Source organism: Podarcis pityusensis, assembly GCF_964106645.2.
Source record: "Podarcis pityusensis genome assembly, chromosome: 17".
NCBI classification, from domain to species: domain Eukaryota; kingdom Metazoa; phylum Chordata; class Lepidosauria; order Squamata; family Lacertidae; genus Podarcis; species Podarcis pityusensis.
Genome location: NC_138042.1, coordinates 22,376,591 through 22,389,984, shown reverse-complemented (window position 1 = coordinate 22,389,984; position 13,394 = coordinate 22,376,591). Strand labels below are relative to the sequence as shown.

General features: G+C 41.7%; 2 long non-coding RNA genes across 2 annotated transcripts; one reads left to right on the top strand and one right to left on the bottom strand.

Annotated features, from left to right (window-relative positions):
- Positions 1-1,830: 1,830 nt before the first annotated feature.
- LOC308466813 lies at positions 1,831-4,351 on the bottom strand. Its single transcript, XR_013980969.1, has 2 exons — positions 4,185-4,351; positions 1,831-1,975 (listed from the first exon to the last, which is right to left on the bottom strand). It is a non-coding gene; the product is annotated as an uncharacterized lncRNA (long non-coding RNA).
- Positions 4,283-10,899, top strand: LOC308466824. Its single transcript, XR_013980987.1, has 2 exons — positions 4,283-4,411; positions 10,466-10,899. It is a non-coding gene; the product is annotated as an uncharacterized lncRNA (long non-coding RNA).
- Positions 10,900-13,394: the final 2,495 nt, after the last annotated feature.

Here is a 13,394-nt window from a genome sequence, read left to right as displayed (position 1 = left end):
AGAAAGAAGGGATTCTCAGAGAAGGGATCTCTGAGAAAGAAGACGGGTCGGATAAACAGGAATATATCATGAGAAGACACACCAAGGCTCGGCATGTCGGCAACAGGACTGGATGGGGCAGGGAAACTTTCCTTTCTTTCTTCTGTGTGATTAACCAATAATCCCCCCCCCCACAAGTCAGAAACGCCGCTTAAATGACCTAAGCTGGAAGATTTAAGACTGTGTGGAGATAATTTCTAACCAAAAGCATGTTTTAAGGAGATCATGGAAAAGTACAAGAGCTTTGGGATGACGCAGTAAAAAACAGCGTCGCCATTTTGGCAAGTTCTGTCGAAAGATTTATGTCTGGGAATGCATTTGTTTTCATATTGCGGGTGAACCTCCTCAGAGTACTAAAGAAGGCAACAGATTTGTGAAGATTAATGATGGAAAGAGTGCTTTTATTTATGGAAGTGATGATATATGGAAACCATCTCGATATGGTTATTGGACGAACGGAAAAATCCACACAGGAATATAATTTGTGTTTACCTGCTTAAGGAGATTATCAGAAGAGATCACAAAGAAAAAAGAAAAATATATGAAAGTAACAAGATGAGATGTGGGAACAGCAGGATAGGACTGGATAGAATTGTGAACATTATTTGGACAGATTTGTGGACACTAATGCAGCAGCAAGAAGATGATTGGAATCCCCTTCGGAACTTGAAATATGGGTACCCCCAACAAAAATTTAAAATTCGGCTTTGTAATTTGGAATTTATGTGATGTGATTTGATTTGATTGGTCGGTTAATAAAAAATATTTTAAAAAAAATACACGAGTGATTGTAAAGAAAAAGACTACGTCTGTGATTTATTTATTTGTTTGCTTGTTTATACTCCTTGTTGCAGAGCAGTTGTGCTTGGTGATATATTTTTGTGTGACTTTGCATTTTGCTCTTCAGTCCTGACTTTCTCCTCGGTCCTGGTTTGTTCCTTAGTCTCCTCTTCTTCATCATCCCTGGTTTGTCTGGTTCCTGGCTTGGACTGCTGTCCAAAGATTCAGCCCTCACCCCCAAACCCCACATGTACTTTTCACAATGGAAGATGTGAGTAGCAAGCCAGGGAGGGAGCTGGTTTTGAATGAAACTCTGGCAGAGGGAAAAAATTAAAGCCACCCTTCTCCACCACCACCCCGATCCTAATCTTTCCCTCCCCCACATTTATTAACCGTTTAGCTATTTTTTATATTTAAAAAATCACCTATACAACATAAAAAAATGTGACAGTGACTCTAGTTCAGCCCTAAGCTGCCATACACATTTGCATCCAATCTGATTCCTACCAATCAAGGTTTAGCCTACAGTGTGGATTTCACCATTCATCTTCCATGAACTTCTGTAAGACTTGGATGGATTGTGTGGCACTACTGTTTTTCAAGTTGACTGTAATGTTTTCTAACACTTCCCTTTTTGTGGATGTACTTGCCTTCCAGCTTTCTGTCTCATTTCATGCTTCTTTTCTGCTACTTCTATATTGATAATCACAGAATTTTCTCGGTAGATGGGTTTGAAATTTCTTCATGCTTCCTCCTGCAAAACCTTTTGTTTCTATCAAAGGCGTCAGCAGGTATCTGTTAAGACAGACTTGTTTTCTTCCATTACAAAGGCAACTCTCTTTAATGAAGATAGGAGCTATCATATAGGTGTAGAGGTAATCCCTGGAGCATAGGAGTTGTCATTAACTGTCTTGGAAAACATTTCCGAGAAGTTTAACAAATGAGAAGACTTGAAAACTAACTAAAGACTTTTCCAAGAGCTATTCATGAAATATTTATCTACTATTTCAGTGTGGTATGAATAAACAACTGTTTTATTCAATGAGAGATAAATTACTCTAGTCAAGTTTCATTTTGTTTTTCAATGGAGCCAGTTGCTTCACATCCATCAGGGGATTGAGAATGGCTTCATTAATTCAAAAAATCTGTTGAACGTCTAGGAAGAAGAAAAAGAATTTGGAGCAGGCAATATGGAATCTTCTATGAAACGTCTCGCAGTTTTCACAGTCATGTATGTATATTGTAGAGTTGTATTAAACAAAAAAGCCCCAATGAATCTCAACCAGGACAGAAGCTCTTCAGTGACATTCTAACAATCTGCATGTGTAGTATATTTTGTTTGCTTTAGGTTGCCTATTAAACATAAGTTGCACAACGCTGACCACTGCACTATTTGATTTATTGCAACATGCAGTCTAATGTTTATCTATGAAAATGTTTGCATTAAAAAGGAATAACTTCCTAGTCCCCTGAAAACCTAAATAACAAATAAACACTCTTTGCTATTTTGTTTGCCCAGAGTGCTGGTTCTGTGTAGCTAAGTCTGATTGGTTATGCAACTTCATGATTCTGCAACTCCACTCCACCATAAACAGACATAATTCCTGATTGGCTTGGATGACACAGAGATCCAAGCCAATCAGGAATCATGTTGACAAAAAGGTGTGTCATATATGGGATCCTCCTTAATGAGGGTCCTGGTTGCACTCAGGCCCCTGAGACACCCACACCCCGCTAGGTGGCAGGAGCTGGGCATGGCCAAGGCCTGTCATTATGGCCCCACAATCATGCCAGGCCATTTGAGCCAATCTGAGGCAGGTGGTGTGATTGGGGGGCCTTTAAAAGCGGCAGCGCGATGTGGCCAAGGCACTTGCTTTGTGCTGCCGAACACCCACCCTCCCGTCCCTATTTATAGGTTGCTGCATTGACCTTGCTTCGGATGTTGGTCAGTCACCTGTTTTGGAACAGGGGCTGGGTAGGAGTTTTGTCCACTTGGCAATTTGGCACTGGCCACTTGGTTTTCGCCTACCCCCTTAGCAATCATCAAAACTTTGTAAGGTTTGGTGGTTAGGCATTGGCTTAGTGAAGTGTGTGGGAGGGGAGGTGCGGCCATCCCCTGCCCCTCCATGAATAAGGGTATTCTGGTAAAGGAATCTGGGGGTCCTGGATCTTGTCCGAAGTCCGGTTGAGGGGCTAGGATCATGCCAGGACCACAGGAACCCAGGGGTGAGCTTTGGTTGGTCTTCATCGATCTTGCTCCCTCGTTTGGTGTTTACCCTTCCAGACTACCTGAGAGAGGTGGGAGTCATTTATAGTCAGTTGCCAATGCCTAAGCCAATACCACTCACTTTGCTGTAATCAATAAAGTTGTTGCCTAAATTTAGCCCAATAACTTAAACCAAAAATAAGTGTCAGTGTGAAGTTATTTTACTTGGGTGCCTCGGAGCGCAACCAATCAGACCTGGCTACATAGAACCAGAACTCATTGTAAACAAAGCAGGACTAAGAAGTGAGGGAAGTGTCCATGTGTTGCTTAGGCAAACAGATGACCTTCACTGTCTTTCTGCACTGCTGTGTGAGAGTGTTTTCATTGCAGTCCCATCACAGCACAGTGCAGAAAGACACGGAGCTATGCCCAGTTGCCGTGGCAACACAGCAATGAGATTCCTGTCTCACTGCACTGTCACCCTTTTGTCTCAGAACCATGGGGATGACTTCCCTTTCCCCTGTGCCCTGCGTTTGGATACAGATTCTGGCACATATCGTACTGAGGCTAAATGGGATGCTTGTTTGACTACGCATGCAGATGTGCACCCAGATGCCCATTTGAAAGAGCACCTGTGCCAAAGGTCCCAGTTTCGCTGCACTGTACTGTGGCAGATTTTCATTATTTCAATGCAGCACAGCAAAGCTGGAAGTTTTGGCCCCAGTTGCTTACAAGAAGGAAAGAGGGAATGCCTCCTCTCTTTCCCCACCAATACTTTCACACTCTTTCTAGCACCCTTCAATAAAAAGTACCCAAAAGAAGGGGAATGTTTGAAACATGGACATGTTTGTGACATAGCTGGATCCCTGGCTCGGCTCTAATGAACTGATTTGTTGTGAAAAGAGTTGGAAATGTTTAACTCAATCATGGAATACCGATGTGTCAATCAGTTAAAAGGTCTTATATGTCTATTAACTAGTGATCAATGTCACTGCATTGAAAAACCCTAGAATCAGCTTTTGTAAATGGGTTTGCGAACTTTGACCAAACTTCCCAAGTTCCTCTCTTTGTAATGACACACAATGAAGTGGCAGTTAAATTTGAGGCTGGCAGTTGGAAAGAATATTGGAGACAGATAAAAGGTAAAGTTCTTCTTTACTGATATTGTGAACGATGACGGCGAACATGAGTCCAGAACAAAGAAAGTGGATTCTAAAGCAGCATGCCTACTTTTGAGCCACCCTGTATTTGTAATGTAATTTCACAGGGAATGTATTTCACAAAGAATAGATGGGGAAAGGAGGTGGCAGTTGGCAATTGGCAGTTGGGAGGTGACAGTTGGGAGTTAGTTGGCTATTCCTGTTTGTTCCATCTTTGACTGTGAAGGTAAGAAAGCTTCGTGCAGATACTCTCTGGAGGAGTTTGTAAGGAATACTTGCTCTTAAACTGTTGCCAGCCTGACAAGTAAAGAGATTTATCTTCAACTATTTGTGTATTTTTTTTTATCACAAATAGCTAACATTTATCTACTGATAAGGGTGGGGGTCAATTCTTCCATCTCCATCCTATCACCACACCAGCCAATTTCCAGTCTAGTTGCGTTCATACTTGGCGATAATGAAGCAAGGGGGAGTTGAAGATTGGAGTCACCTTTCAACAGCTCCCTACACCAGATTTTTACTTGTTTAGCTGAAATACATTGTGTTCTTTCTAAGTTTTCAGCCTCAAAGAGTTAATGACAATCAGCTTTGGCTCAACACAATATGATGGTACATTATAAAGTGTGATCACAGGAGCAAGCTGTTTCATAATATCCACTTCTCCATCAACAGCAGGTCATGATACCACTTAGATCAATGTCTTCTCTGTTGATTAGCCTGAGATGGCTGTGGAAGGCTGGTAAGGGAAGAAGGAAGTGCTGTGTGAGGCACACACACTGTGTGCTTTCTTAGAAACTGAAACCATTTCTGATGCATTTACTATGGATTATATTCTGGCAAATGGAATGTGTTTACAGTTGATGGTCATTTCCTTGCTTGGCACTGCTAGTAAAAAGGAAATTAAATAACAAATGTTTTAGAGTGATTCAGGAGATATGGGGAGAGGTCAATCCAAAAATCCGAAGAGACAAAGAGACAAAGATCTGACATTAGAAGCTATGCATGGAAGAATCCCTTTAAAAAAAACAACGGACTTGTTACAGTGAAATGAGTGAAATGAAATGAGTCACATTCTCTATTCATTTTTTATAAAATAAAAATAAAATAAAATCAATAGTCTATAGTGACTATAGTGACTATAAACAGCCGGAAACTGGACAGTTTCAATTTGGGTGATAGGCATTGCTCTCAAATGCATCCTTGGAGCTCAGTGCCTTGCCTTGTTTTGTTGTGCTGTTGTGGTTGTAAGCTCTCTCACATTCAAACTGTTGAACTGCTATGCATGTTCCAGTCGAAAGAGCCAACAGCACTTTAGTGTATTATACAAAAGCAATAATTCTTCCCCTCCAAACAAAACCTTTTTCAGAGCAATACAAAACCAGTCCCAGATGCTGTACTTGTCAGGGAATAATAACATTCTCATTGCACCTCCAGGGTATACAAGTCTCCTAACACTTTTGATGCATGATTACCCAACCAAAGTTGTGCTCTCTTGGATCCATTTTTTCCCTTTTACTATTGCACTGCAGCGTGTCAGAGGTCTGGCTTTTGGATTCTGTTTAAGAACTCCAGCAATTTGCCAAAGCACTTATTCTGAAGTAATGCTGGAGGCTTCCCCTAGCTTTTGGTGTATGATCAGCAAAACTGCTCTAAAGGAGGTGTCTTTTTAGACCAGAGCGGCAAAATAATTCAGCGTTATGCTTTCTCTGCCTGTTGCTGGAAAATGAGGCCACAAATAAGTTTAACAGACTTGAACTCTGCAACCTTTTGGAAATATACATTTAAGTACAGCAAAACCATTCATGAGCTGGTAGTTTCCCATCTGCACCACTGCAATTCAGTCTATGTGGGACTGACATTGGGTCTGGTTTGGAAGCTGCAGCTAGTGCAGAATGCCACAGTGACCCTTTGCACAGGGGTAGCTCACCATCAACATATAACATGGGAGTCAAAAGCTATGAACTGGCTGCTGATACATTACTGAACCAGTTTTGAAGTACTTGTTTTGACATATAAAGTCCTAGTTTGTGCCTTTGTCATTTTCGTGTGAGCTGCTTGGACATCTTTGCTGCTGAAAGTTGCGACATGGCATCATGAATAGGGTAAAAGAAAAACAGATGTAAAGTTGTCTGTTTTGGCACACCACTGCTAGAGAACACCAAAGTAACCTGTGTTGAAGCAGGGGTCCCAGTTCCACTCCCTGCCCTCCCAATAGATAACATCAACATAAGTAATGGAATGAACAATTAATGCTATAAATGCAGGTGCGGGAAGCATCCCTGTTCTTGCTCAAGATAAGAGGAGACACAAGGTGTCTCCCCCACCCCCACTATATGATTAGTTAGGGAGTTGATCTCTAACTAAACCTCCCTGCTCCCAAACTAAGTCAGGATCAGATTCAGGGTGCAGTTTATGAGTGTTCTGCAGGTTGATCTAGGGATGGACTGCAGCTGTGTCCCAGGTCACAGAGGCTGTGCACAGCCCCATTTTTTTAAATGACCATTGTAGATGGTTGTAAACTGTTTAGAGGTCTTCTTTCAGGTAAGTCACATTTGTATATTTTTTTAAAAAATCAATAACTGACTAATAAATAAGGGCTAATCACTCAAGCATTTGACAAAGCCAGGCATCCCCAACCTTTGGCCCTCCAGATGTTTTGGCCTACAACTCTCATGATCCCTAGCTAACAGGACCAGGGTCAGGGATGATGGGAATTGTAGTCCAAAACATCTGGAGGGCCAAAGGTTGGGGGTGCCTGGACTAAGTGATGTTCTTTGCCTGTTTGATGCTGGGCCATATAGTCTTGTTGTTGCTTTTTAAATTTAAGTTGTTTTAAAATGAATTATTAGGGACACGGGTGGCGCTGTGGGTTAAACCACAGAGCCTAGGACTTGCTGATCAGAAGGTCAGCGGTTCGAATCCCTGCAACAGGATGAGCTCCTGTTGCTTGGTCCTTGCTCCTGCCAACCTAACAGTTCGAAAGCACATCAAAGTGCAAGTAGATAAATAGGTACTGCTCCGGCGGGAAGGTAAACGGCATTTCCATGTGCTGCTCTGGTTTGCCAGAAGTGGCTTAGTCATGCTGGCCACATGACCTGGAAGCTGTACACCAGCTCCCTCAACCAATAAAGTGAGATGAGCGCCACAACCCCAGAGTCGGCCATGACTGGACCTAATGGTCAGGGGTCCCTTTACCTTTACCTAAATGAATTATTGTTTTAATGTACCATATTTCAATGTTTTCACTCACTTTGAGGTTTTGTGAACAGCTAAGAGCAGTATGCATATACATAATTCAAACAAACAAACAAACAATGTATATTTTTGATAAAGAAATTGATTGGGCATGCAGATCGATCGTCCCAAACTTGCAGAATCCTCACAGGGCACTGTCTGTTGTTTTGTTTGGATTTAAGTAAGTTTTTTCAAAGAAGTGCATTGGGTTAAATGGTGCTGAAATGTAGGGATGGACAGATCTCAGTCCCTCTCAGCTTTACATTTACATTTTAGGAATTCATTCAAACAGAGAACTCTTAAGTGATTGTGGTAGATTAAATCATCTTTCCTTATGTGTAACAAGAATGATAGCTTTTGTCCTCATGTGTTGTGATAAGGGCCATTATGTTAATTACAATGACTGACATGTTACTGGATATGAAATCAAGGATCGTGATGATGGTTGAAGAACACTTCTTTAAAAAAGATGAAAGGGGGGATGTCTTAGAGTGATGTGATACTGCTTCACCCATTAAAAGTCTTCCTCAGAAGTGTCACTTGCAACTGGAGACAGAATACTGAGCTAGTAAACATATGCTAAAAGCTTAGGTTTCTTTTTTCCCCTGGCGAAAAATTTCAATGGACAGAAATTAATTTCCTATTTAAGGTTTAATTAAAAAAATGAGGAAATTACAGCTTTAATGTACAGTGTAGCCACCTTAGGAACCTCAGGAAACCTTTACAAATCTATATATGTGTATTTGTTTATTTAATAGATCAACTTCACCGCCCTACCAATTTAGATGTTTGTGAATTACAACTGCTGCAATTATGCCAAAAGGAAATTTTAAGAGACTGCAGATAATCTACAATGAATATCTCCAAACTTTTCCTCCACCACAAAAAGGCTGCTTAAAGGAATCTTGTTCAAATTCCCTAAAATATTGCATGTGCCCTAATGTTAAAAAGTGTGTCTGTACTGAGTCTAAACTTGCTGTTTTTGACACTAGCAAAGATGACCCAGATTATAGTGTATGTTGACTAAGGATATCCCAATTTCTTGCCCTTGGGTTCTGTGATTTTTAATTATAATCTGAAAAGCATGACCTTGAAACATTTATACATAGATTATACATACATTTCTAGCTTTTATTTCTATACAGCTCAAAGAAACAACACAATAGATATATAATCCCTGAGAAATACCTTAGGGAAATAGGGCTGTGTGTGTTTTTGCTGGTGATATCTGTGAGCTGCCTCAGCATGGTAGATAATTTACATTCGCTGACAGTCCAGGGGAACTGGACACAATGTCTTTCTCTCTTTTGACAACAAAATACAAATAAAATGGTGGCCAGACCCAAATTACAGAGTTTTTAGATCAATAATTCTCTAGCGCACGTCAACTGCAGTAATTACCTTGCCTGCTAATTGCATTAAGGAAAGGTCCTTTTCTCAGAAACAAATTACTTGCACACACAGATTGGAATTATAGGTATTTATTATCCACCACGCAACCAACATGTTTGCAGTTCGGTTGTAAACTGGGAATTTAATCTGATCAGAAATGGAGCAGATGAGAAAGATGCAGATTTACCCAAAATAATAACATATAAAAGATCTGCCTATCACACATGGTTCTGTACTTCCAAGATGAAACTTTTCAATCTGAAATGGCTGGCTTTCTGTATCTTTCTTATTTACATGGATTAGAAAGTTGTGGTGGGGTGAATTTTGATTTGAATTGTGAACAGAGGTCAGAAATGACAAGGCAGAGACCATGAGCTGGGTGAAACTAGGGTCACTTCATTTTAACAAAAGGAGATTTGAATGGGAAAAGACTGGGCTGAAAACTATTATTGTGGTTCAAGGGCCCGATCCCCGCTTAGTGGAATGAAGACACACGGACACGTAATATAAGGTTAATGAGCAAGAAAAGGCCACAACTTTATTGATTACAGCAAGTGAAAGGTATTGGCTTAGGCATTGGATCACGTCAGTTGACTCCACCCACTTGGAGAGGGGTGAGTCTAAAAGGGGGTTTATTCACCAGTAGGTGGAGCCTGTTGATGGTAATCCAACTATAAGATCTCCCCTGATGTCACCGAGGGTCGTGCCATGGCCCCCTGCCACACAGGCATCAGACAGGATCCACGACTGCCGGATTCCTTTAACAGAATACCCAAAAATTGAAGGCGTAGGCGATGGTCACACGTAGCCCTTCCACACACCACAAAGACATTATTCCAATGCCTAACTTACCCACCAATACCACGAAAGTTGTGACGGTTGCTACGAGGTAGGCGAAAAAACCACAAAGCCTAATGCCAAATGGAAAAATTCCTACCAGGCCCCCTGGACAACCTGGGCGACCAACCTAAGGTCCATAGCAAGGCCAAGAAAAAAACTGAAACCCTGAGCTCAAAGGGAGTGGAGGGTGGGTGACTCGCAATGGGACAGCGAAAAGTGAGGCCGCGTGGCTGGTGCAGCAGCAAGTTAAGCTGCTGTCCACGCCCCTTCCAAGCCGCCTGGTTGGGCGCTTGCCCGTGGGCGTGGTGTGCCAGCCAGGTGAGTGGGTGGCAGGGGGCCAATGCCCCCTGCTTGAGGTGGAGATCGGATCCCGCCCACAACCCCTCTCCTCTTGCAGGAGGAGAGTCTTTCTCTAAAAGGCTACTGAGCCTGGTGTTATTGGGCAAGCCTAGCCTGCCTGGTGGAGATGTGGTAATAATACCATGCCCTCCCTCAGATCGCACCTCTTTGGGGGATGTGGGAGGGCTTTCTGCCCACCGAGTGGCCCACATCTGTAAGAAGGGGATACAAGTTACCCTGCCAATGGGTCCCCAAATCTCAAGACTCACCTGCGAAAAGTTCCCCAGGGTGTTCATCTGTTCTTCCTTCTTAGTACCTTTCACACATATCCCTGCCAAAATGACCAATAAAACAAAAAAATCAACCTATTGAATTTACTGGTACCCCACTAATTGCTCCTCTACTGGTCAACAGTACAAAGTAAGTGCAAAACTGATATGAAACCAACTATCTATCTCCTACTCTGCTTCATTAGGTGACCAACTCTGCCTTTCAAGGAGATGGGATAGCTGCTACCCGAGCACTGAAGAATCAAGAACTGGACAATATCCGCTTAAACAACTTGGCTTGGCTCTGTCCATCACTGATGCTGATGTGACACACGCCCACACATTGCATCCTTGTCTTCCCCCTTCTTGACCCAATCCCACAGACAAACAAGTCTCAGTTTGGACACCAGAAGAGCAAGGTGGAGGGACAGCATTCTGTGCTTTGATTATTTTATTTTAGCCTTAGAGAAGGAATACTTCCAACTATGCTTGATTTGCTAGGAGGGGAAGGTTGCTATTTCCCCCCCCCCAACAGTTATTGGGTCAATAGAAGATTTCTCTACCTCTTTGCTTCTTGTCTTGGCTGATTGTACATGATACTACTCATTTACCATGAAGTAAATTCAACTGAGTTTATGTGCACGATGTCTGGCCTTCTGTTATAAGATTTCTGCCTAAGGCAGAAATTTTCCTGCTACAATCCCCTATGCACCTGCCAGGGAGTGAATCCAACTGAAACCAGTGGAATGTACTTCTAGATAAAAATGAGCAGGTATGTACTGTTAGTCTCAATCCAAGCATCCGTTGCATTGTTTCTGTTGGTACCCTAGTAGTTCTCCCATGTGGTGGGAAGACTCAGTAACAACGGTTGCAAATCATCAAGCACTAGTCTAGCACTGGAATCTTGATTTCAGGCCTAGCTCTCACAAAGAACAGACTCAATGGTGAAAAGATTCCTGGATTATACAATTTCAGGTTACGTACGGGGGTCACATTGTTGACATTTCTCCTTTAAAATAATTCCCTATACAACTCAAATATCGATATGACTTGCCGTTTCCTATGTCCATGTAGTGTGCAATGATGCAGTACCCTATTTCATGTTTCCTGGCCCAGGAACAGTTTTACTGCATCATCTGTTTGGTGTGTGACTAATTCACAGTTGGGTTTGTTAAGGTTCACGTCCAAACTGCAGATTTCCAGACTGTGATTCTGATTTGTGCTTAATGAAGCTAATCCTGCCCCAGAGAGAACATCCATTTCTCATTGTTCTGCGATTACCTTGCAACTAGTGCTTCTAGAACGAAATACAACATAGTTATTGGCTAGTTATGGCTGCTTACGTGCAATTAGTAAAAAAGTATGATAGCAGCCTTTACAGAGAGTTGTACATCTCTGAAAACCAATCTACAAGCTAACAAATGTCAGCGTGCTGCTCACCATGCAGGGATCACTCCAGCATAAGAAATAAGTAAAAACTAAGACTGATTAAGTATCAGAAAGAAAGTGTTCACTAATAATCATTGCAATGCAGTTTACCTGCCAAATTGTCCACATTATATACTTGAGGAAGTCCTATCTAGACTTCAAATGAAAGAATAGATTTTTAATGTGCCATTTTAATGGAATCCGATGGGTTTTGGCAGTTCTAGCTGGGCAGATAATGTGCAGAACTGCATTCTTTCAATTCCCCATATCATCACCATCTTTGACCTTTGATACAGATATTTAAGCAATTTAATATAAGAAAGATTCCCAGTGCATCTGTGGTTTATCACAGCTTCATGTTTCACATCTTCTACAATATGGAGCTGGGGAAATGTACAGAATAGACTCTTGCAGTGAAAAGGAGAAAATGGCAGGATCAGGATGAAACCTAAGCCCACTTCTTATAATGTCATTGAACTGTCTAATGTTGACAGGGCCCCAGTTTCTAAGGCTAGAGGTAAAAATGTTGAAGCATTATTGGAGCTGGAGAATGGTATGGCCGCTTCTCAAGTAGTAATATGGATATGGATATGTTTGTGCTCATACTGAAATTGAAAAAAATAACATGAATTCATCTGCTACTCCAAAGTGACCATAAAACTAACAGAGGGGGAATAATTGAATGCCCAAGTCAGACCACAAATGCCAACCACAAGCCATAGTAATTTCTTTCGTGTGTTTATCTTATTGTGATAGCATAACACAGGATTGTGTGTTTTACTTTAACTTTCAGTAGGCTTTCTGGTCTTCTTCAACTATGAAAGAGGAGAAAACTTCAGAACTTTTCTCTCCTCTCATTTTTCCATTAATTCCTTTATTCAATTATTCACTATTTATTCACTAGCCCATACAGGTGATGTTTTGCCAGTATTCTATCTCGAATGATAAAAATATCACCCACTTCCTTTTCTTGGCACCCTCTCCACCCCAAAGATGTTTGCTTGACTCCAATATCTGAGGCCTTATTCTCTCTGATGCCATAAACCTATATCTGGACCTATATCTGAGGTTGCAGATGAACACAAATGACATGAATGAATGTTCCTCTGTGTAAGGAACTGTTGACAGATGACCCCAGCATTCATCTTTCTCTGGCCTCATCAAGACCAAGTATAAACACAACCAGGCCAGAAGTTGAGTGTTGTGGTATTGGGATGGGAATGGGGATAGAGATGTCAGCCCCACTCTTACCAGTAGATAAAGTGGGTAGGTGGGAAACAGGAATACAGTGGTACCTCAGGTTACATACGCTTCAGGTTACAGACTCTGCTAACCCAGAAATAGTACCTTGGGTTAAGAACTTTGCTTCAGGATGAGAACAGAAATCATGCTCCGGCGGCGTGGCAGCAGCAGGAGGCCCCATTAGCTAAAGTGGTGCTTCAGGTTAAGAACAGTTTCAGGTTAAGAACGGATCTCCGGAACGAATTAAGTACTTAACCTGAGGTACCACTGTAAAGAGAAACCAGGCAGTTTGTAAAATTAACAAAACTTGAAGATTGGTTTTAGGTAGTGCTAGGTTTAAAAAGTTTATAGAAGTTAAAATGAGAATCTTCACCCAAAAGTTGAAAGTAGAGAATATTCCCTCAGAAAATAAAGTCCCCTCTTCAAGTGGTGTGAGCTTAGAATTCATCTGTGGAAGGGTTTCTG